This window comes from Calliopsis andreniformis, unplaced genomic scaffold (assembly GCF_051401765.1).
Source record: "Calliopsis andreniformis isolate RMS-2024a unplaced genomic scaffold, iyCalAndr_principal scaffold0007, whole genome shotgun sequence".
NCBI classification, from domain to species: Eukaryota; Metazoa; Arthropoda; class Insecta; order Hymenoptera; family Andrenidae; genus Calliopsis; species Calliopsis andreniformis.
Window position 1 is genome coordinate 19338257 of NW_027480425.1, and position 24034 is coordinate 19362290.

The following is a 24034-nucleotide window of genomic DNA, read 5'->3' on the forward strand; positions in this document are numbered from 1 at the left end:
GCTTCTGGCGTTGACTTCTCAGGCCCTAACTATTCGGTCTGGTGGAACTACGACCCAGATTGAAGCCTAGGTTGCCCGGAACGTGGAAACGACTATCACATTCACACTGGTTGGGATTACTCCAGCTATACGATGGAAAAACTGTTGTATCTTTATTGTATTTTATGCTTCGTGCATTGACTTCTAAGGCCCTAACTATTCGATGTGGTGGAGCAACGCCCTAGAGTGGAGCCTAGTTTGCACGGAACGTAGAAGCGATCATCACCATCACACTGGCTGCAATTATTCGTTTTATACTATGGTAAAACTGTTGTATTTATTTTGTATTTTATGCCTCTGGCGTTAACTTCTAAGGCCCTAACAATTCTATCTGGTGGAAGAACGCCATAGGGTGAAGCCTAGGTTGCCCGGAACGTGGAAACGACTATCACATTCACCCTGGTTGGAATTATTCCATCTATACGATGGAAAAACTGTTGTATTTTTATTGTGTTTTATGCTTCTGGCGTTGACTTCTAAGGCCGTAACAATTCTATCTGGTGGAGCAACGCCATAGAGTGGACCCTAGGTTGCACGGAATGTAGAAATGACCATAACTTTGACGCTGGCTGCAATTACTCCTGTTATACGATGGAAAAACTGTTGTACCTTTATTGTATTTTATGCTTCCGGCGTTGACTCCTAAGGCCCTAACTATTGGATCTTGTGGAGCAACGCCCTAGAGTGGAGCCTAGGTTGCACGGAACGTAGAAATGGCCATTACTTTCACACTGGATGCGATTATTCGTTTTACACGATGGAAAAACTGTCGTATCTTTATTGTATTTTATGCTTCTGGCGTTGATTTCTTAGGTCCTAACTATTCGATCTGGTGGAGCAACGCCCTAGAGTGGACCCAAGGTTGCACGGAATGTAGAAATGACCATTACTTTCACACTGTTTGCAATTATTCATTTTATACGATGGAAAAGTTGTTGTATTTATATTGTATTTTATGCTTCTGGCGTTGACTTCTAACTCCGTATCTATTCGATCTGGTGAAACAACTCCCTAGAGTGTAGCCTAGGTTGCCGGGAACGTAGATATGACCATAACCTTCACGCTGGCTGCAATTACTCCTGTTATACGATGGAAAAACTGTTGAACCTTTATTGTATTTTATGCTTCTGGCGTTGACTTCTTAGGCCCAAACTATTCGATCTGGTGGAAGAACGGCCTAGATTGAAGCCTAGGCTGCACGGAACGTGGAAACGACTATCACATTCACACTGGTTGAAATTATTCCAGTTATACGATGGAAAAACTGTTGTATCTTTATTGTATTTTATGCTTTGTGCGTTGACTTCTAAGACCCTAACTATTCGATGTGGTGGAGCAACGCCCTAGAGTGGACCCTAGGTGGCACGGAATGTAGAAATGACCATAACTTTGACGCTGGCTGCAATTACTCCTGTTATACGATGGAAAAACTGTTGTATCTTTATTGTATTTTATGCTTCCGGCGTTGACTTCTAAGGCCCTAACTATTCGATCTTGTGGAGCAACGCCCTAGAGTGGAGCCTAGGTTGCACGGAACGTAGAGGTGATCATTACTTTCTCACTGGCTGCAATTATCCATTTTATACGATGGAAAAACTCTTGTACTTATTAAGTATTTTATGCTTCTGGCGTTGACTTCTTAGGCCCTATCTATTCAATCTGGTGGACTAACGCCCTAGAGTGAAGCCTAGGTTGCCCGGAACGTAGAAATGACCATTACCTTCACAGTGGTTGCAATTATTCCTGTTATACGGTGGAAAAACTGTTGTATCTTTATTGTATTTTATGCTTCCGGCGTTGAGTTCTAAGGCCCTGACTATTGTATCTTGTGGAGAAACGCCCTAGAATGGAGCCTAGGTTGCACGGAACGTAGAAGTGACCATTACTTTCACGCTGGTTGCTATTATTCCTGTATTACGATGAAAAGCTGTTGTATTTTTATGTATTTTATGCTTCTGGCGTTGACTTCAAAGGCCCTAACCATTCGATCTGGTGGAAGAACGACCTAGATTGAAGCCCAGGCTGCCCGGAACGTGGAACCGACTATCACATTCACACTGGTTGGAATTATTCCAGTTATACGATGGAAAAACTGTTGTATCTTTATTGTATTTTATGCTTTGTGCGCTGACTTCTAAGGCCCTAACTATTCGATCTGGTGGAGCAACGCCCTAGAGTGAAGCCTAGGTTACCCGGAACGTAGAAATGGCCATTACTTTCACATCGGATGCAATTATTCGTTTTATACGATGGATAAACTGTTGTATTTATATTGAATTTTATGCTTCTGGCGTTGACTTCCAACTCCGTAGCTATTCGGTCTGGTGGAACAACTCCCTATATTGAAGCCTAGGTTGCCCGGAACGTAGAAATGACCATAACCTTCACGCTGGCTGCAATTACTCCTGTTATACGATTGAAAATCTGTTGTATCTTTATTGTATTTTATGCTTCGGGCGTTGACTTCTAAGGCCCTAACTATTCGATCTGTCGGACCAACGCCCTATAGTGAAACCTAGGATGCCCGGAACGCAGCAATGACCATAACTTTCACACTGGTTCCAATTATTCGTTTTATATGATGGAAAAACCGTTGTATTTTTATTGTATTTTATGCTTCTGGCGTTGACTTCTTAGGCCCTAACTATTCGATCTGGTGGAGCAACGCCCTAGAGTGAAGCATAGGTTGCACGGAAAGTAGAAATGACCATAACTTTCATCCTGGTTGCAATTATTCGTTTTATATGATGGAAAGACTGTTGTATTTATATAGTGTTTTATGCTTCTGGCGTTGACTTCTTAGTCCCTAACTATTCCATCTGGTGGAACAACGCCCTAGGGTGAAGCCTAGGTTGCCTGGAACGTACAAATGACCATCACTTTCACACGGGTTGCAATTATTCCTGTTATAGGATGGAAAGACTGTTGTATTTTTATTGTATTTTATACTTCAGGCGTTGACTTCTAAGGCCCTAGCTATTCGCTCTGGTCGAACAACGCCCTAGTGTGAAGCCTAGGATGCCCGGAACGTAGACATGACCATAACTTCCACACTGGTTGCAATTATTCGTTTTATACGATGGAAAAGCTGTTGTATTTATATCGTATTTTATGTTTCTGGCGATGACTTCTAGGGCCATAGCTATTCGCTGTGGTGGCGCACCGACCTAGGTTGAAGCCTAGGTTGCCCGGAACGTAGAAATGACCATTACCGTCACACTTGTTGCAATTATTCCTGTTATACCATTGAAACATTGTGTATTTTTATTATATTTTATGCTTCTGGATTTGGCTTCAAGGGCCCTAGCTATTGGATCTGGTGGAGCAACGCCCTAGAGTGAAGCCTAGGTTGCCCGAAACCTAGAAATGACCATTACTTTCACTCTGGTTGCAATTATTCCTGTTATAAGATGGAAAAACGAATGGATTTTTATTGTATTTTATGCTTCGGGCGTTGACTTCTAAGGCCCTAACTATTCGGTCTGGTGGAACAACGCCCTAGAGTGAGGCCTAGGTTGCCTGGAACGTAGAAATGACCTTAGCTGTCATACTGGTTGCAATTATTTGTTTTATACGATGGAAAAACTGTTGTATTTATATTGTATTATATGCTTCTGGCGATGACTTCTTAGGCACTAACTATTCGGTCTGGTGTAGCAACGCCCTAGAGTGAAGCCTAGGTAGCCCGAAACGTAGAAATGACCATATCTTTCACACTGGTTGCAATTATTCCTGTTATACGATGGAAAAACTGTTGTATTTTCATTGTATTTTATGCTTCAGGCGTTGTCTTCTAAGGTCGTAGCTATTCGGCGGGGTAGTGCAACGCCCCAGAGTGAAGCCTAGATTGCCCGGAATGTAAAAATGACCATTACTTTCACACTGTTTGCAAATATTCATTTTATACAGTGGAAAAACTGCTGTACTTATATTGTATTTTATGCTTCTGGCGTTGACTTCTAAGGCCGTAACTTATCGATCTGGTGTAGCAACGCCCTAGAGTGAAGCCTAGGTAGCCCGAAACGTAGAAATGACCATATCTTTCACACTGGTTGCAATTATTCCTGTTATACGATGGAAAAACTGTTGTATTTTTATTGTATTTTATGCTTCAGGCGTTGTCTTCTAAGGTCGTAGCTATTCGACGGGGTGGTGTAATGCCCCAGAGTGAAGCCTAGATTGCCCGGAACGTAGAAATGACCATTACCGTCACACTTGTTGCAATTATCCCTGTTATACGATTGAAACATTGTGTATTTTTATTTTATTTTATGCTTCGGGCGTTGACTTCCACGGCCCTAACTATTCGATCTGGAGGAGCAACGCCCTAGTGTGAAGCATGGGTTGCCCGGAACGTAGAAATAACCATTACTTTCACACTCTTTGCAAATATGCATTATATACGATGGAAAAGCTGTTGTATTTATATTGTATTTTATGCTTCTGGCGTTGACTTCTTAGGCCCTAACTATTCGATCTGTTGGAGCAACGCCCTAGGGTGAAGCCTATGTTGCCCGGAAAGTAGAAATGACGTTGACTTTCATACTGGTTGCAATTATTCGTTTTATACGATGGAAAAACTGTTTTAGTTATTTTGTATTTTGTGCCTCGGGCGTTGACTCCTAAGGCCCTAACTATTCCATCTGGTGGAACAACGCCCTTGGGTGAAGCCTAGGTTGCGCGGAACGTAGCAATGACCATAACTTTCACACTGGTAGCAATTATTCGTTTTATACGATGGAAAAACTGTTCTATTTATTTTGTACTTTATGCTTCAGGCGTTGACTTCTACGGCCCTAGCAATTCTATCTGGTGGAACAATGCCCTAGGGTGAAGCCTAGGTTGCGCGGAACGTAGAAATGACCATAACTTTCACACTGGTAGCAATTATTCGTTTTATACGATGGAAAAACTGTTTTATTTATTTTGTATTTTATGCTTCTGGCGTTGACTTCTAAGGCCCTAACTATTCGATCTGGTGGAGCAACGCCCTAGAGTGAAGCCTAGGTTGCACGGAAAGTAGAAATGACCATAACTTTCATCCTGGTTGCAATTATTCGTTTTATATGATGGAAAAACTGTTGTATTTATATAGTGTTTTATGCTTCTGGCGTTAACTTCTTAGTCCCTAACTATTCCATCTGGTGGAACAACGCCCTAGGGTGAAGCCTAGGTTGCCTGGAACGTAGAAATGACCATCACTTTCACACGGGTTGCAATTATTCCTGTTATAGGATGGAAAGACTGTTGTATTTTTATTGTATTTTATACTTCAGGCGTTGACTTCTAAGGCCCTAGCTATTCGCTCTGGTCGAACAACGCCCTAGTGAGAATACTAGGATGCCCGGAACGTAGACATGACCATAACTTCCACACTGGTTGCAATTATTCGTTTTATACGATGGAAAAGCTGTTGTATTTATATCGTATTTTATGCTTCTGGCGTTGACTTCTAAGGACCTAACTATTCGATCTGGTGGAGAAACGCCCTAGTGTGAAGCCTAGGCTGCGCGGAACGTAGAAATGACCTTAACTTTCACACCGGTAGCAATTATTCGTTTTATACGTTGGAAAAACTGTTTTATTTATTTTGTATTTTATGCTTCTGGCGTTGACATCTAAGGCCCTAACTGTTTGATCAGGTGGAGCAACGCCCTAGAGTGAAGCCTATGTTGCCCGGAACGTAGAAATAACCATAACTTTCACACTGGTTGCTATTATTCGTTTTAGACGATGGAAAAACTGTTATATTTATATTGTATTGGATGCTTCTGGCGTTGACTTCTTAGGCCCTAACTGTTCGATCTGGTGGAACAACGCCCTATGGTGAAGCCTAGGTTGCCCGGAAAGTAGAAATGACCATAACTTTCACACTGGTTGCAATTATTCGTTTTATACGATGGAAAAGCTGTGGCACCTTTATTGTATTTTATTCATCTGCGGTTGACTTCTAAGGCCGTAGCTCTTAGATGTGGTGGAGCAACGCCGTAGAGTGACCCCTAGGTTGGCCGGAACGTAGAAATGACCATTACTTTCACAATGTTTGCAATTATTCATTTTATACGATGGAAAAGCTTTTGTACTTATTTTGTATTTTATTCTTCTGGCGTTGACTTCTAAGGCCCTAGCTATTCGATTTGGTGGAGCAACGCCCGAGAGTGGAGCCTAGGTTGCCCGGTACGTAGAAATGACCATTACTTTCACACTGTTTGCAAATATACATTATATACGATGGAAAATCTGTTGTATTTATGTTGTATTTTATGCTTCTGTCGTTGACTTCTTAGGCCCTAACTATTTGATCTGGTGGTGCACCGCCCTAGAGTGAAGCCTAGGTTGCCCGGAACGTAGAAAAGACCATTACATTCACACTGGTTGCAATTATTCCTGTTTTACGAAGGAAAAACTGTTGCATCTTTATTGTATTTTATGCTTCTGGCGTTGATTTCTAAGGCCCTAATTATTCGATCTGGTGGAGCAACGCCCTAGAGTGAAGCTTAGGTTGCCCGGAACGTAGAAATGACCATAACTTTCACACTGGTTGCAATTATTCGTTTTATACGATGGAAAAACTGTTTTATTTATTTTGTATTTTATGCTTCTGGCGTTGACTTCTGAGGCCCTAACTATTCGATCTGGTGGAGCAACGCCCTAGAGTGAAGCCTAGGTTGCCCGGAAAGTAGAAATGACCTTAACTTTCATCCTGGTTGCAATTATTCGTTTTATATGATGGAAAAACTGTTGTATTTATATAGTGTTTTATGCTTCTGGCGTTGACTTCCTAGTCCCTAACTATTCCATCTGGTGGAACAACGCCCTAGGGTGAAGCCTAGGTTGCCTGGAACGTAGAAATGACCATCACTTTCACACGGGTTGCAATTATTCCTGTTATAGGATGGAAAGACTGTTGTATTTTTATTGTATTTTATACTTCAGGCGTTGACTTCTAAGGCCCTAGCTATTCGATCTGGTCGAACAACGCCCTAGAGTGAAGCCTAGGATGCCCGGAACGTAGAAATGACCATAACTTCCACACTGGTTGCAATTATTCATTTTATACGATGGAAAAGCTGTTGTATTTATATCGTATTTTATGCTTCTGGCGTTGACTTCTAAGGACCCAACTATTCGATCTGGTGGAGAAACGCCTTCGTGTGAAGCCTAGGCTGCGCGGAACGTAGAAATGACCATAACTTTCACACCGGTAGCAATTATTCGTTTTATACGATGGAAAAACTGTTTTATTTATTTTGTATTTTATGCTTCTGGCGTTGACATCTAAGACCCTACCTGTTTGATCAGGTGGAGCAACGCCCTAGAGTGAAGCCTATGTTGCCCGGAACGTAGAAATGACCATAACTTTCACACTGGTTGCTATTATTCGTTTTAGACGATGGAAAAACTGTTATATTTATATTGTATTGGATGCTTCTGGCGTTGACTTCTTAGGCCCTAACTGTTCGATCTGGTGGAACAACGCCCTAGGGTGAAGCCTAGGTTGCCCGGAAAGTAGAAATGACCATAACTTTCACACTGGTTGCAATTATTCGTTTTATACGATGGAAAAGCTGTGGCACCTTTATTGTATTTTATTCATCTGCGGTTGACTTCGAAGGCCGTAGCTCTTAGATGTGGTGGAGCAACGCCGTAGAGTGACCCCTAGGTTGGCCGGAACGTAGAAATGACCATTACTTTCACAATGTTTGCAATTATTCATTTTATACGATGGAAAAGCTTTTGTACTTATTTTGTATTTTATTCTTCTGGCGTTGACTTCTAAGGCCCTAGCTATTCGATTTGGTGGAGCAACGCCCGAGAGTGGAGCCTAGGTTGCCCGGTACGTAGAAATGACCATTACTTTCACACTGTTTGCAAATATACATTATATACGATGGAAAATCTGTTGTATTTATGTTGTATTTTATGCTTCTGTCGTTGACTTCTTAGGCCCTAACTATTTGATCTGGTGGTGCACCGCCCTAGAGTGAAGCCTAGGTTGCCCGGAACGTAGAAAAGACCATTGCATTCACACAGGTTGCAATTATTCCTGTTTTACGATGGAAAAACTGTTGCATCTTTATTGTATTTTATGCTTCTGGCGTTGATTTCTAAGGCCCTAATTATTCGATCTGGTGGAGCAACGCCCTAGAGTGAAGCCTAGGTTGCCCGGAACGTAGAAATGACCATTACATTCACACTGGTTGCAATTATTCGCCTTATACGATGGAAAAGCTGTTGTATTTATATCGTATTTTATGCTTCTGGCGTTGACTTCTTAGGCCCTAACTATTCCATCTGGTGGAACAACGCCCTTGGGTGAAGCCTAGGTTGCGCGGAACGTGGCAATGACCATAACTTTCACACTGGTAGCAATAATTCGTTTTATACGATGGAAAAACTGTTCTATTTATTTTGTATATTATGCTTCGGGCGTTTACTTCTAAGGCCCTAACTGTTTGATCTGGTGGAGCAGCGACCTAGAGTGAGGCCTAGGTTGCCCGGAAAGTAGAAATGACCATAACTTTCATACTGGTTGCAAATATTCGTTTTATATGATGGAAAACCTGTTGTATTTATATAGTGTTTTATGCTTCTGGCGTTGACTTCTTAGTCCCTAACTATTCCATCTGGTGGAACAACGCCCTAGGGTGAAGCCTAGGTTGCCTGGAACGTAGAAATGACCATCACTTTCACACGGGTTGCAATTATTCCTGTTATAGGATGGAAAGACGGTTGTATTTTTATTGTATTTTATACTTCAGGCGTTGACTTCTAAGGCCCTAGCTATTCGATCTGGTCGAACAACGCCCTAGAGTGAAGCCTAGGATGCCCGGAACGTAGAAATGACCACAACTTCCACACTGGTTGCAATTATTCGTTTTATACGATGGAAAAGCTGTTGTATTTATATCGTATTTTATGCTTCTGCCGTTGACTTCTAAGGACCTAGCTATTCGATCTGGTGGAGAAACGCCTTAGTGTGAAGCCTAGGCTGCGCGGAACGTAGAAATGACCATAACTTTCACACCGGTAGCAATTATTCGTTTTATACGATGGAAAAACTGTTGTATTTATATCGTATTTTATGCTTCTGGCGTTGACTTCTTAGGCCCTAACCATTCCATCTGGTGGAACAACGCCCTTGGGTGAAGCCTAGGTTGCGCGGAACGTAGCAATGACCATAACTTTCACACTGGTAGCAATTATTCGTTTTATACGATGGAAAAACTGTTCTATTTATTTTGTACTTTATGCTTCAGGCGTTGACTTCTACGGCCCTAGCAATTCTATCTGGTGGAACAATGCCCTAGGGTGAAGCCTAGGTTGCGCGGAACGTAGAAATGACCATAACTTTCACACTGGTAGCAATTATTCGTTTTATACGATGGAAAAACTGTTTTATTTATTTTGTATTTTATGCTTCTGGCGTTGACTTCTAAGGCCCTAACTATTCGATCTGGTGGAGCAACGCCCTAGAGTGAAGCCTAGGTTGCACGGAAAGTAGAAATGACCATAACTTTCATCCTGGTTGCAATTATTCGTTTTATATGATGGAAAAACTGTTGTATTTATATAGTGTTTTATGCTTCTGGCGTTAACTTCTTAGTCCCTAACTATTCCATCTGGTGGAACAACGCCCTAGGGTGAAGCCTAGGTTGCCTGGAACGTAGAAATGACCATCACTTTCACACGGGTTGCAATTATTCCTGTTATAGGATGGAAAGACTGTTGTATTTTTATTGTATTTTATACTTCAGGCGTTGACTTCTAAGGCCCTAGCTATTCGCTCTGGTCGAACAACGCCCTAGTGTGAATACTAGGATGCCCGGAACGTAGACATGACCATAACTTCCACACTGGTTGCAATTATTCGTTTTATACGATGGAAAAGCTGTTGTATTTATATCGTATTTTATGCTTCTGGCGTTGACTTCTAAGGACCTAACTATTCGATCTGGTGGAGAAACGCCCTAGTGTGAAGCCTAGGCTGCGCGGAACGTAGAAATGACCTTAACTTTCACACCGGTAGCAATTATTCGTTTTATACGTTGGAAAAACTGTTATATTTATATTGTATTGGATGCTTCTGGCGTTGACTTCTTAGGCCCTAACTGTTCGATCTGGTGGAACAACGCCCTATGGTGAAGCCTAGGTTGCCCGGAAAGTAGAAATGACCATAACTTTCACACTGGTTGCAATTATTCGTTTTATACGATGGAAAAGCTGTGGCACCTTTATTGTATTTTATTCATCTGCGGTTGACTTCTAAGGCCGTAGCTCTTAGATGTGGTGGAGCAACGCCGTAGAGTGACCCCTAGGTTGGCCGGAACGTAGAAATGACCATTACTTTCACAATGTTTGCAATTATTCATTTTATACGATGGAAAAGCTTTTGTACTTATTTTGTATTTTATTCTTCTGGCGTTGACTTCTAAGGCCCTAGCTATTCGATTTGGTGGAGCAACGCCCGAGAGTGGAGCCTAGGTTGCCCGGTACGTAGAAATGACCATTACTTTCACACTGTTTGCAAATATACATTATATACGATGGAAAATCTGTTGTATTTATGTTGTATTTTATGCTTCTGTCGTTGACTTCTTAGGCCCTAACTATTTGATCTGGTGGTGCACCGCCCTAGAGTGAAGCCTAGGTTGCCCGGAACGTAGAAAAGACCATTACATTCACACTGGTTGCAATTATTCCTGTTTTACGATGGAAAAACTGTTGCATCTTTATTGTATTTTATGCTTCTGGCGTTGATTTCTAAGGCCCTAATTATTCGATCTGGTGGAGCAACGCCCTAGAGTGAAGCCTAGGTTGCCCGGAACGTAGAAATGACCATTACATTCACACTGGTTGCAATTACTCGTCTTATACGATGGAAAAGCTGTTGTATTTATATCGTATTTTATGCTTCTGGCGTTGACTTCTTAGGCCCTAACTATTCCATCTGGTGGAACAACGCCCTTGGGTGAAGCCTAGGTTGCGCGGAACGTGGCAATGACCATAACTTTCACACTGGTAGCAATAATTCGTTTTATACGATGGAAAAACTGTTCTATTTATTTTGTATATTATGCTTCGGGCGTTTACTTCTAAGGCCCTAACTGTTTGATCTGGTGGAGCAGCGACCTAGAGTGAGGCCTAGGTTGCCCGGAAAGTAGAAATGACCATAACTTTCATACTGGTTGCAAATATTCGTTTTATATGATGGAAAACCTGTTGTATTTATATAGTGTTTTATGCTTCTGGCGTTGACTTCTTAGTCCCTAACTATTCCATCTGGTCGAACAACGCCCTAGGGTGAAGCCTAGGTTGCCTGGAACGTAGAAATGACCATCACTTTCACACGGGTTGCAATTATTCCTGTTATAGGATGGAAAGACGGTTGTATTTTTATTGTATTTTATACTTCAGGCGTTGACTTCTAAGGCCCTAGCTATTCGATCTGGTCGAACAACGCCCTAGAGAGAAGCCTAGGTTGCACGGAAAGTAGAAATGACCTTAACTTTCATCCTGGTTGCAATTATTCGTTTTATACGATGGAAAAACTGTTTTATTTATTTTGTATTTTATGCTTCTGGCGTTGACTTCTAAGGCCCTAGCTATTCGATCTGGTCGAACAACGCCCTAGAGTGAAGCCTAGGTTGCACGGAAAGTAGAAATGACCTTAACTTTCATCCTGGTTGCAATTATTCGTTTTATACGATGGAAAAACTGTTTTATTTATTTTGTATTTTATGCTTCTGGCGTTGACTTCTGAGGCCCTAACTATTCGATCTGGTGGAGCAACGCCCTAGAGTGAAGCCTAGGTTGCCCGGAAAGTAGAAATGACCTTAACTTTCATCCTGGTTGCAATTATTCGTTTTATATGATGGAAAAACTGTTGTATTTATATAGTGTTTTATGCTTCTGGCGTTGACTTCCTAGTCCCTAACTATTCCATCTGGTGGAACAACGCCCTAGGGTGAAGCCTAGGTTGCCTGGAACGTAGAAATGACCATCACTTTCACACGGGTTGCAATTATTCCTGTTATAGGATGGAAAGACTGTTGTATTTTTATTGTATTTTATACTTCAGGCGTTGACTTCTAAGGCCCTAGCTATTCGATCTGGTCGAACAACGCCCTAGAGTGAAGCCTAGGATGCCCGGAACGTAGAAATGACCATAACTTCCACACTGGTTGCAATTATTCGTTTTATACGATGGAAAAGCTGTTGTATTTATATCGTATTTTATGCTTCTGGCGTTGACTTCTAAGGACCCAACTATTCGATCTGGTGGAGAAACGCCTTAGTGTGAAGCCTAGGCTGCGCGGAACGTAGAAATGACCATAACTTTCACACCGGTAGCAATTATTCGTTTTATACGATGGAAAAACTGTTTTATTTATTTTGTATTTTATGCTTCTGGCGTTGACATCTAAGACCCTACCTGTTTGATCAGGTGGAGCAACGCCCTAGAGTGAAGCCTATGTTGCCCGGAACGTAGAAATGACCATAACTTTCACACTGGTTGCTATTATTCGTTTTAGACGATGGAAAAACTGTTATATTTATATTGTATTGGATGCTTCTGGCGTTGACTTCTTAGGCCCTAACTGTTCGATCTGGTGGAACAACGCCCTAGGGTGAAGCCTAGGTTGCCCGGAAAGTAGAAATGACCATAACTTTCACACTGGTTGCAATTATTCGTTTTATACGATGGAAAAACTGTTTTATTTATTTTGTATTTTATGCTTCTGGCGTTGACTTCTGAGGCCCTAACTATTCGATCTGGTGGAGCAACGCCCTAGAGTGAAGCCTAGGTTGCCCGGAAAGTAGAAATGACCTTAACTTTCATCCTGGTTGCAATTATTCGTTTTATATGATGGAAAAACTGTTGTATTTATATAGTGTTTTATGCTTCTGGCGTTGACTTCCTAGTCCCTAACTATTCCATCTGGTGGAACAACGCCCTAGGGTGAAGCCTAGGTTGCCTGGAACGTAGAAATGACCATCACTTTCACACGGGTTGCAATTATTCCTGTTATAGGATGGAAAGACTGTTGTATTTTTATTGTATTTTATACTTCAGGCGTTGACTTCTAAGGCCCTAGCTATTCGATCTGGTCGAACAACGCCCTAGAGTGAAGCCTAGGATGCCCGGAACGTAGAAATGACCATAACTTCCACACTGGTTGCAATTATTCATTTTATACGATGGAAAAGCTGTTGTATTTATATCGTATTTTATGCTTCTGGCGTTGACTTCTAAGGACCCAACTATTCGATCTGGTGGAGAAACGCCTTCGTGTGAAGCCTAGGCTGCGCGGAACGTAGAAATGACCATAACTTTCACACCGGTAGCAATTATTCGTTTTATACGATGGAAAAACTGTTTTATTTATTTTGTATTTTATGCTTCTGGCGTTGACATCTAAGACCCTACCTGTTTGATCAGGTGGAGCAACGCCCTAGAGTGAAGCCTATGTTGCCCGGAACGTAGAAATGACCATAACTTTCACACTGGTTGCTATTATTCGTTTTAGACGATGGAAAAACTGTTATATTTATATTGTATTGGATGCTTCTGGCGTTGACTTCTTAGGCCCTAACTGTTCGATCTGGTGGAACAACGCCCTAGGGTGAAGCCTAGGTTGCCCGGAAAGTAGAAATGACCATAACTTTCACACTGGTTGCAATTATTCGTTTTATACGATGGAAAAGCTGTGGCACCTTTATTGTATTTTATTCATCTGCGGTTGACTTCGAAGGCCGTAGCTCTTAGATGTGGTGGAGCAACGCCCTAGAGTGACGCCTAGGTTGGCCGGAACGTGGAAATGACCATTACTTTCACAATGTTTGCAATTATTCATTTTATACGATGGAAAAGCTTTTGTACTTATTTTGTATTTTATTCTTCTGGCGTTGACTTCTCAGGCCCTAGCTACTCGATTTGGTGGAGCAACGCCCGAGAGTGGAGCCTAGGTTGCCCGGTACGTAGAAATGACCATTACTTTCTCACTGTTTGCAAATATACATTATATACGACGGAAAATCTGTTGTATTTATGTTGTATTTTATGCTTCTGGCGTTGACTTCTTAGGCCCTAACTATTTGATCTGGTGGTGCACCGCCCTAGAGTGAAGCTTATGTTGCCCGGAACGTAGAAAAGACCATTACATTCACACTGGTTGCAATTATTCCTGTTTTACGATGGAAAAACTGTTGCATCTTTATTGTATTTTATGCTTCTGGCGTTGATTTCTAAGGCCCTAATTATTCGATCTGGTGGAGCAACGCCCTAGAGTGAAGCCTAGGTTGCCCGGAACGTAGAAATGACCATTACATTCACACTGGTTGCAATTATTCGTCTTATACGATGGAAAAACTGTTCTATTTATTTTGTATTTTATGCTTCGGGCGTTGACTTCTAAGGCCCTAGCTATTTTATCTGGTCGAGCAACGCCCTAGAGTGAAGCCTAGGTTGCACGGAACGTAGAAATGACCATAACTTCCACACTGGTTGCAATTATTCGTTTTATATAATGGAAAAGCTGTTGTATTTATATCGTATTTTATGCTTCTGGCGTTGACTTCTTAGGCCATAACTATTCCATCTGGTGGAACAACGCCCTAGGGTGAAGCCTAGGTTGCGCGGAACGTAGAAATGACCATAACTTTCACACTGGTAGCAATTATTCGTTTTATACGTTGGAAAAATTGTTTTGTTTATTTTGTATTTTATGCTTCTGGCGTTGACTTCTAAGGCCCTAACTATTCGATCTGGTGGAGCAACGCCCTAGAGTGAAGCCTAGGTTGCCCGGAAAGTAGAAATGACCATAACTTTCATCCTGGTTGCAAATATTCGTTTTATATGATGGAAAAACTGTTGTATTTATATAGTGTTTTATGCTTCTGGCGTTGACTTCTTAGTCCCTAACTATTCCATCTGGTGGAACAACGCCCTAGGGTGAAGCCTAGGTTGCCTGGAACGTCGAAATGACCATCACTTTCACACGGGTTGCAATTATTCCTGTTATAGGATGGAAAGACTGTTGTATTTTTATTGTATTTTATACTTCAGGCGTTGACTTCTAAGGCCCTAGCTATTCGATCTGGTCGAGCAACGCCCTAGAGTGAAGCCTAGGTTGCCCGGAACGTAGAAATGACCATAACTTCCACACTGGTTGCAATTATTCGTCTTATACGATGGAAAAGCTGTTGTATTTATATCGTATTTTATGCTTCTGGCGTTGACTTCTTAGGCCCTAACTATTCCATCTGGTGGAACAACGCCCTTGGGTGAAGCCTAGGTTGCGCGGAACGTAGCAATGACCATAACTTTCACACTGGTAGCAATAGTTCGTTTTATACGATGGAAAAACTGTTCTATTTATTTTGTATCTTATGCTTCGGGCGTTGACTTCTAAGGCCCTAGCTATTTTATCTTGTCGAGCAACGCCCTAGAGTGAAGCCTAGGTTGCCCGGAACGTAGAAATGACCATAACTTCCACACTGGTTGCAATTATTCGTTTTATACGATGGAAAAGCTGTTGTATTTATATTGTATTTTATGCTTCTGGCTTTGACTTCTTAGGCCCTAACTATTCCATCTGGTGGAACAACGCCCTAGGGTGAAGCCTAGGTTGCGCGGAACGTAGAAGTGACCATAATTTTCACACTGGTAGCAATTATTCGTTTTATACGATGGAAAAACTGTTTTATTTATTTTGTATTTTATGCTTCTGGCGTTGACTTCTAAGGCCCTAACTATTCGATCTGGTGGAGCAACGCCCTAGAGTGAAGCCTAGGTTGCCCGGAAAGTAGAAATGACCATAACTTTCATCCTGGTTGCAATTATTCGTTTTATATGATGGAAAAACTGTTGTATTTATATAGTGTTTTATGCTTCTGGCGTTGACTTCTTAGTCCCTAACTATTCCATCTGGTGGAACAACGCCCTAGGGTGAAGCCTAGGTTGCCTGGAACGTAGAAATGACCATCACTTTCACACGGGTTGCAATTATTCCTGTTATAGGATGGAAAGACTGTTGTATTTTTATTGTATTTTATACTTCAGGCGTTGACTTCTAAGGCCCTAGCTATTCGATCTGGTCGAACAACGCCCTAGAGTGAAGCCTAGGATTCCCGGAACGTAGAAATGACCATAACTTTCACACTGGTTGCAATTATTCGTTTTATACTATGGAAAAGCTGTTGCATCTTTATTGTATTTTATTCTTCTGGCGTTGACTTCTAAGGCCGTAGCTATTAGATGTGGTGGAGCAACGCCCTAGAGTGACACCTAGGTTGCCCGGACCGTAGAAATGCCCATTACTTTCACAATGTTTGCAATTACTCATTTTATACGATGGAAAAACTGTTGTACTTATATTGGTTTTTTTCTTCTGGCGTTGAGTTCTTAGGCCCTAACTATTCGATCTGGTGGAACAACACCCTAGAGTGAAGTCTAGGTTGCCCGGAACGGAGAAATGACTACAACTTTCACACTGGTAGCAATTATTCGTTTTATACTATGGAAAAACTGTTCCATTTATTTTGTATTTTATGCTTCGGGCGTTTACTTCTAAGGCCCTAACTGTTTGATCTGGTGGAGCAGCGACCTAGAGTGAGGCCTAGGTTGCCCGGAACGCAGAGATGACCATAACTTTCACACTGGTTGCAATTATTCCTGTTCTACGATGGACAAACTGTTGTATTTATATCGCATTTTATGCTTCTGGCGTTGACTTCTAAGGACCTAACTATTCGATCTGGTGGAGCAACGCTCTAGAGTGAAGTCTAGGTTGCTCGGAATGTAGGAATGACCATAAATTTCACACTGGTTGCAATTATTCGTTTTATACGATGGAAAAACTGTTGCATCTTTATCGTATTTTATGCTTCTGGCGTGGACTTCTAAGGACCTAACTATTCGATCTGGTGGAGCAACGCCCTAGGGTGAAGCCTAGGTTGCCCGGAAAGTAGAAGTGACCATAACTTTCATACTGGCTGCAATTATTCGTTTTATACGATGAAAAAACTGTTGTATTTATATTTTATTTTATGCTTCTGGCGTTCACTTCTTAGGCCCTAACTATTCGAACTGGTGAAACAACGCCCTAGGGTGAAGCCTAGGTTGCCCGGAACGTAGAAATGACCATAACTTTCACACTGGTAGCAATTATTCGTTTTATACATTGGAAAAACTGTTCCATTTATTTTGTATTTTATGCTTCGGGCGTTGACTTCTAAGGCCCTAACTGTTTGATCTGGTGGAGCAACGGCCTAGAGTGAAGCCTAGGATGCCCGGAACGTAGAAATGACCACAACTTCCACACTGGTTGCAATTATTCGTTTTATACGATGGAAAAGCTGTTGTATTTATATCGTATTTTATGCTTCTGCCGTTGACTTCTAAGGACCTAGCTATTCGATCTGGTGGAGAAACGCCTTAGTGTGAAGCCTAGGCTGCGCGGAACGTAGAAATGACCATAACTTTCACACCGGTAGCAATTATTCGTTTTATACGATGGAAAAACTGTTTTATTTATTTTGTATTTTATGCTTCTGGCGTTGACATCTAAGACCCTACCTGTTTGATCAGGTGGAGCAACGCCCTAGAGTGAAGCCTATGTTGCCCGGAACGTAGAAATGACCATAACTTTCACACTGGTTGCTATTATTCTTTTTAGACGATGGAAAAACTGTTATATTTATATTGTATTGGATGCTTCTGGCGTTGACTTCTTAGGCCCTAACTGTTCGATCTGGTGGAACAACGCCCTAGGGTGAAGCCTAGGTTGCCCGGAAAGTAGAAATGACCATAACTTTCACACTGGTTGCAATTATTCGTTTTATACGATGGAAAAGCTGTGGCACCTTTATTGTATTTTATTCATCTGCGGTTGACTTCGAAGGCCGTAGCTCTTAGATGTGGTGGAGCAACGCCCTAGAGTGACGCCTAGGTTGGCCGGAACGTAGAAATGACCATTACTTTCACAATGTTTGCAATTATTCATTTTATACGATGGAAAAGCTTTTGAGCTTATTTTGTATTTTATTCTTCAGGCGTTGACTTCTAAGCCCCTAGCTACTCGATTTGGTGGAGCAACGCCCGAGAGTGGAGCCTAGGTTGCCCGGTACGTAGAAATGACCATTACTTTCACACTGTTTGCAAATATACATTATATACGACGGAAAATCTGTTGTATTTATGTTGTATTTTATGCTTCTGGCGTTGACTTCTTAGGCCCTAACTATTTGATCTGGTGGTGCACCGCCCTAGAGTGAAGCCTATGTTGCCCGGAACGTAGAAAAGACCATTACATTCACACTGGATGCAATTATTCCTGTTTTACGATGGAAAAACTGTTGCATCTTTATTGTATTTTATGCTTCTGGCGTTGATTTCTAAGGCCCTAATTAATCGATCTGGTGGAGCAACGCCCTAGAGTGAAGCCTAGGTTGCCCGGAACGTAGAAATGACCATTACTTTCACACTGTTTGCAAATATACATTATATACGATGGAAAATCTGTTGTATTTATGTTGTATTTTATTCTTCTGGCGTTGACTTCTTAGGCCCTAACTATTCGATCTGGTGGAACAACGCCCTATCGTGAAGACTTCGTTGCCCGGAACATGGAAATGACCATTACTTTCACACTGTTTGCAGTTATTCCTGTTATACGATGGAAAAACTTTTGCATCTTTATTGTATTTTATGCTTCTGGCGTTGATTTCTAAGGACCTAATTATTCGATCTGGTGGAGCAACGCCCTAGAGTGAAGCCTAGGTTGCCCGGAACGTAGAAAAGACCATTACATTCACACTGGTTGCAATTATTCCTGTTTTACGATGGAAAAACTGTTGCATCTTTATTGTATTTTATGCTTCTGGCGTTGATTTCTAAGGCCCTAATTATTCGATCTGGTGGAGCAACGCCCTAGAGTGAAGCCTAGGTTGCCCGGAACGTAGAAATGACCATTACATTCACACTGGTTGCAATTACTCGTCTTATACGATGGAAAAGCTGTTGTATTTATATCGTATTTTATGCTTCTGGCGTTGACTTCTTAGGCCCTAACTATTCCATCTGGTGGAACAACGCCCTTGGGTGAAGCCTAGGTTGCGCGGAACGTGGCAATGACCATAACTTTCACACTGGTAGCAATAATTCGTTTTATACGATGGAAAAACTGTTCTATTTATTTTGTATATTATGCTTCGGGCGTTTACTTCTAAGGCCCTAACTGTTTGATCTGGTGGAGCAGCGACCTAGAGTGAGGCCTAGGTTGCCCGGAAAGTAGAAATGACCATAACTTTCATACTGGTTGCAAATATTCGTTTTATATGATGGAAAACCTGTTTTATTTATTTTGTATTTTATGCTTCTGGCGTTGACTTCTAAGGCCCTAACTATTCGATCTGGTGGAGCAACGCCCTAGAGTGAAGCCTAGGTTGCACGGAAAGTAGAAATGACCATAACTTTCATCCTGGTTGCAATTATTCGTTTTATATGATGGAAAAACTGTTCTATTTATTTTGTATTTTATGCTTCAGGCGTTGACTTCTACGGCCCTAGCTATTCTATCTGGTGGAACAATGCCCTAGGGTGAAGCCTAGGTTGCGCGGAACGTAGAAATGACCATAACTTTCACACTGGTAGCAATTATTCGTTTTATACGATGGAAAAACTGTTTTATTTATTTTGTATTTTATGCTTCTGGCGTTGACTTCTAAGGCCCTAACTATTCGATCTGGTGGAGCAACGCCCTAGAGTGAAGCCTAGGTTGCACGGAAAGTAGAAATGACCATAACTTTCATCCTGGTTGCAATTATTCGTTTTATATGATGGAAAAACTGTTGTATTTATATAGTGTTTTATGCTTCTGGCGTTAACTTCTTAGTCCCTAACTATTCCATCTGGTGGAACAACGCCCTAGGGTGAAGCCTAGGTTGCCTGGAACGTAGAAATGACCATCACTTTCACACGGGTTGCAATTATTCCTGTTATAGGATGGAAAGACTGTTGTATTTTTATTGTATTTTATACTTCAGGCGTTGACTTCTAAGGCCCTAGCTATTCGCTCTGGTCGAACAACGCCCTAGTGTGAATACTAGGATGCCCGGAACGTAGACATGACCATAACTTCCACACTGGTTGCAATTATTCGTTTTATACGATGGAAAAGCTGTTGTATTTATATCGTATTTTATGCTTCTGGCGTTGACTTCTAAGGACCTAACTATTCGATCTGGTGGAGAAACGCCCTAGTGTGAAGCCTAGGCTGCGCGGAACGTAGAAATGACCTTAACTTTCACACCGGTAGCAATTATTCGTTTTATACGTTGGAAAAACTGTTTTATTTATTTTGTATTTTATGCTTCTGGCGTTGACATCTAAGGCCCTAACTGTTTGATCAGGTGGAGCAACGCCCTAGAGTGAAGCCTATGTTGCCCGGAACGTAGAAATGACCATAACTTTCACACTGGTTGCTATTATTCGTTTTAGACGATGGAAAAACTGTTATATTTATATTGTATTGGATGCTTCTGGCGTTGACTTCTTAGGCCCTAACTGTTCGATCTGGTGGAACAACGCCCTAGGGTGAAGCCTAGGTTGCCCGGAAAGTAGAAATGACCATAACTTTCACACTGGTTGCAATTATTCGTTTTATACGATGGAAAAGCTGTGGCACCTTTATTGTATTTTATTCATCTGCGGTTGACTTCGAAGGCCGTAGCTCTTAGATGTGGTGGAGCAACGCCCTAGAGTGACGCCTAGGTTGGCCGGAACGTAGAAATGACCATTACTTTCTCACTGTTTGCAAATATACATTATATACGACGGAAAATCTGTTGTATTTATGTTGTATTTTATGCTTCTGGCGTTGACTTCTTAGGCCCTAACTATTTGATCTGGTGGTGCACCGCCCTAGAGTGAAGCTTATGTTGCCCGGAACGTAGAAAAGACCATTACATTCACACTGGTTGCAATTATTCCTGTTTTACGATGGAAAAACTGTTGCATCTTTATTGTATTTTATGCTTCTGGCGTTGATTTCTAAGGCCCTAATTATTCGATCTGGTGGAGCAACGCCCTAGAGTGAAGCCTAGGTTGCCCGGAACGTAGAAATGACCATTACATTCACACTGGTTGCAATTATTCGTCTTATACGATGGAAAAACTGTTCTATTTATTTTGTATTTTATGCTTCGGGCGTTGACTTCTAAGGCCCTAGCTATTTTATCTGGTCGAGCAACGCCCTAGAGTGAAGCCTAGGTTGCACGGAACGTAGAAATGACCATAACTTCCACACTGGTTGCAATTATTCGTTTTATATAATGGAAAAGCTGTTGTATTTATATCGTATTTTATGCTTCTGGCGTTGACTTCTTAGGCCATAACTATTCCATCTGGTGGAACAACGCCCTAGGGTGAAGCCTAGGTTGCGCGGAACGTAGAAATGACCATAACTTTCACACTGGTAGCAATTATTCGTTTTATACGTTGGAAAAATTGTTTTGTTTATTTTGTATTTTATGCTTCTGGCGTTGACTTCTAAGGCCCTAACTATTCGATCTGGTGGAGCAACGCCCTAGAGTGAAGCCTAGGTTGCCCGGAAAGTAGAAATGACCATAACTTTCATCCTGGTTGCAAATATTCGTTTTATATGATGGAAAAACTGTTGTATTTATATAGTGTTTTATGCTTCTGGCGTTGACTTCTTAGTCCCTAACTATTCCATCTGGTGGAACAACGCCCTAGGGTGAAGCCTAGGTTGCCTGGAACGTCGAAATGACCATCACTTTCACACGGGTTGCAATTATTCCTGTTATAGGATGGAAAGACTGTTGTATTTTTATTGTATTTTATACTTCAGGCGTTGACTTCTAAGGCCCTAGCTATTCGATCTGGTCGAGCAACGCCCTAGAGTGAAGCCTAGGTTGCCCGGAACGTAGAAATGACCATAACTTCCACACTGGTTGCAATTATTCGTCTTATACGATGGAAAAGCTGTTGTATTTATATCGTATTTTATGCTTCTGGCGTTGACTTCTTAGGCCCTAACTATTCCATCTGGTGGAACAACGCCCTTGGGTGAAGCCTAGGTTGCGCGGAACGTAGCAATGACCATAACTTTCACACTGGTAGCAATAGTTCGTTTTATACGATGGAAAAACTGTTCTATTTATTTTGTATCTTATGCTTCGGGCGTTGACTTCTAAGGCCCTAGCTATTTTATCTTGTCGAGCAACGCCCTAGAGTGAAGCCTAGGTTGCCCGGAACGTAGAAATGACCATAACTTCCACACTGGTTGCAATTATTCGTTTTATACGATGGAAAAGCTGTTGTATTTATATTGTATTTTATGCTTCTGGCTTTGACTTCTTAGGCCCTAACTATTCCATCTGGTGGAACAACGCCCTAGGGTGAAGCCTAGGTTGCGCGGAACGTAGAAGTGACCATAACTTTCACACTGGTAGCAATTATTCGTTTTATACGATGGAAAAACTGTTTTATTTATTTTGTATTTTATGCTTCTGGCGTTGACTTCTAAGGCCCTAACTATTCGATCTGGTGGAGCAACGCCCTAGAGTGAAGCCTAGGTTGCCCGGAAAGTAGAAATGACCATAACTTTCATCCTGGTTGCAATTATTCGTTTTATATGATGGAAAAACTGTTGTATTTATATAGTGTTTTATGCTTCTGGCGTTGACTTCTTAGTCCCTAACTATTCCATCTGGTGGAACAACGCCCTAGGGTGAAGCCTAGGTTGCCTGGAACGTAGAAATGACCATCACTTTCACACGGGTTGCAATTATTCCTGTTATAGGATGGAAAGACTGTTGTATTTTTATTGTATTTTATACTTCAGGCGTTGACTTCTAAGGCCCTAGCTATTCGATCTGGTCGAACAACGCCCTAGAGTGAAGCCTAGGATTCCCGGAACGTAGAAATGACCATAACTTTCACACTGGTTGCAATTATTCGTTTTATACTATGGAAAAGCTGTTGCATCTTTATTGTATTTTATTCTTCTGGCGTTGACTTCTAAGGCCGTAGCTATTAGATGTGGTGGAGCAACGCCCTAGAGTGACACCTAGGTTGCCCGGACCGTAGAAATGCCCATTACTTTCACAATGTTTGCAATTACTCATTTTATACGATGGAAAAACTGTTGTACTTATATTGGTTTTTTTCTTCTGGCGTTGAGTTCTTAGGCCCTAACTATTCGATCTGGTGGAACAACACCCTAGAGTGAAGTCTAGGTTGCCCGGAACGGAGAAATGACTACGACTTTCACACTGGTAGCAATTATTCGTTTTATACTATGGAAAAACTGTTCCATTTATTTTGTATTTTATGCTTTGGGCGTTTACTTCTAAGGCCCTAACTGTTTGATCTGGTGGAGCAGCGACCTAGAGTGAGGCCTAGGTTGCCCGGAACGCAGAGATGACCATAACTTTCACACTGGTTGCAATTATTCCTGTTCTACGATGGACAAACTGTTGTATTTATATCGCATTTTATGCTTCTGGCGTTGACTTCTAAGGACCTAACTATTCGATCTGGTGGAGCAACGCTCTAGAGTGAAGTCTAGGTTGCTCGGAATGTAGGAATGACCATAAATTTCACACTGGTTGCAATTATTCGTTTTATACGATGGAAAAACTGTTGCATCTTTATCGTATTTTATGCTTCTGGCGTGGACTTCTAAGGACCTAACTATTCGATCTGGTGGAGCAACGCCCTAGGGTGAAGCCTAGGTTGCCCGGAAAGTAGAAGTGACCATAACTTTCATACTGGCTGCAATTATTCGTTTTATACGATGAAAAAACTGTTGTATTTATATTTTATTTTATGCTTCTGGCGTTCACTTCTTAGGCCCTAACTATTCGAACTGGTGAAACAACGCCCTAGGGTGAAGCCTAGGTTGCCCGGAACGTAGAAATGACCATAACTTTCACACTGGTAGCAATTATTCGTTTTATACATTGG